A 2500-nucleotide genomic window follows, 5' to 3' on the forward strand; every position below is an offset into this window, starting at 1 on the left:
ATTCGCATGAACGCACGTGCGCGTCGTCGGCTCGGGCATTACAAATCCGTGGGATCTGTAAAGCCCGAGCCGGCTAAACTGGTGGCATTTGAAAATACGGCCGTGCACGGAGAGCCCCCTCAGCATCGGATCCGCCTCAGCAAACTTCATTGGCGGAAGAGCACCCTCGGAAAAGCATACAAAGGAACAACTGCAACATTTGCACTGACCGGATGCAATCGGGAGGATGGGTGCTGCTTGAATTCGACATGATCGCACGTGCGTGCCGTCGGCTCGGGCAATTTCAAAATGAATGAATAATTATGCCCTCCCCAACAAGACGTGGCCACTAAAAATTCTACATGCTAACCGAGAGCCCGCCTCAGCATCCGGTCCACCTAAGTAGACTTCATTGGTGGAACAGTACCCTCGGAAAAACCGAGTTGACGCGATAGGCAAGTTCGATGCCCGCCGCAATGCGTAGAGCAACTCACCCGCCTCAACGTCGAATCCATCGTCGGAACAATAGCATACAACGGCACATCATAAGCTATACATTCACCGAGAATCATTTCGACAAAAGCTTGCCTTAGTTACCGTCAAAAAATCACCAACAGCCCACACGGGGGGCCGGGCCCCCACGAAACCGAAATTATTTTTTCCAACACCGGAACGGGTCGACGAGTTTTTTTCCTTCCCTCGTCAGTGCCATAGGTGCGCCAAAAGGCGCGCACCAAAAGCCTTCGGCAGTTGGTGCAGGGAGGTGAGGCATAGTGCACCCCCCTAAAGAGCTCTTAGGACTTTTTTTGGACTGTCAGGAGGAAACATCACATGTGCCCATCAACCCCCCCCCCCCCCATTTTTAAAAATCGGCATGGAATTTTGATCTGAAATTTTGGAAATATGTTTATATATATCCGAACCTGCATAATAATAAATATCAGAATTTTTCGAGCCCCGAAAGTATTTTATTTTATTTATTTATCATTTTACCTTCGGAAATTCATAACCGGTAAAATATATTTCCAAAAATCACCAAACTTCTTTCTAAATTCCTGATTTAATATATATTAACTAATGTATAAATATTGTTCGAGGAAAGTATTATAGAATTTCACTTAGTGCAAGACATATGCATTTTTACACCCAACAGAGGTTAATTCTGCTGGGTAGCAAAACCAGCCGAGGTTCATGCTGCTGGGGAATGTATGCAAGGCATGCCGAAGGGCTGCCGAAGGGCTGCCGAGGCGCTGCCGAAGGGCTGCCGAAGGGCTGCCGAGAGGCTGCCGAAGGAATGCCGAAGGGCTGCCGAGAGGCTGCCGAAGGGCTGCCGATGCCCAAAGGCTGCCGAGAGGATGCCCAAAGGCTGCCGAGAGGCTGCCCAAAGGCTGCCGAGAGGCTGCCGATGGGCTGCCGATGCGCTGCCGAAGGGCTGCCGATGGGACTGTCGAGGGACATGCGAGGGCCTTGCGAGGGCCTTCGGAGGGACGCTTGAGGCCACACACGCGCTCGCGTCTCGCGCCGAGCTGCCGAGTGCCCGAGTGCCCGCACCCGCACCCGGTCCCGCACCCGCACCCGGTCATTAGATTTATATATAAAAATGCACGGGGGGGGGGGATTTTCCGCAATTCCGAGCATTTTCCGCAATTTTTCCGGCAGGGGCATTTCCGTAATTTTTCCGGCAGGGGCATTTACGTAATTATTCCAGGCAGGGATTTTTCGCAATTATTCCAGGCAGGGATTTTTCCGCAATTTCCAGCATTTTTCGCATAGCGCGCGCCGCTTGCACCGCGGACGAGGGCTTGCGGCAAGCCCGCGGGGGTGAGGAATGGTGCACCCCCCTAAAGAGCTCTTAGGACTTTTGTTGGACTGGCAGGAGGAGACATCACATGTGCCCAGAGACCCCGCCGCCATTTTTAAAAATCGGCATGGAATTTCGATCTGAAATTTTGGAAATATGTTTATATGTATCCAAACCCGCATAATAAAAAATACCAAAAATTTTCGAGCCCCGGAGGTATTTTTTTTAATTTTTTAATCATTTTACCTTTGGAAATTCATAACGGATAAAATATATGTCCAAAAATAACCAAACTTGTTTGTAAAATCCTCTTTCAATGTATATTAACTACTGGAAAATTATTGTCCGAGACATTTTGCTTCCAATTTTATTTTGCTCGGGACACTATCATTTTGTGGGATTTTGCCGCAGTTTCCGCCACGCGGAATGGGCCGAAAATTTCATAAAGCATAAAATGCGCATCCGAATACGACCAAACTTCTTGGAGAGCCTTCCAGTGGTCCACTCGACGTGCTGGAGCGGTATCGTGTGAGAAAAGTTTTGCCGAATCAAAAAACGCTCGGGACCTTGCGATTCCGGCACGCGGCCGAAAAGTCGTAAGCGGTACGACACGCATCCGAATACGACCAAACTTCACGGAGAGCCTCCCAGTGGTCCACTCGACGTTCCGGAGCGGTATCGTGCGAGAAAAGTTTTTCCGAATCAAAAAACGCTCGGGAC

This window comes from Mercurialis annua, linkage group LG6, assembly GCF_937616625.2.
Source record: "Mercurialis annua linkage group LG6, ddMerAnnu1.2, whole genome shotgun sequence".
Lineage (NCBI taxonomy): Eukaryota > Viridiplantae > Streptophyta > Magnoliopsida > Malpighiales > Euphorbiaceae > Mercurialis > Mercurialis annua.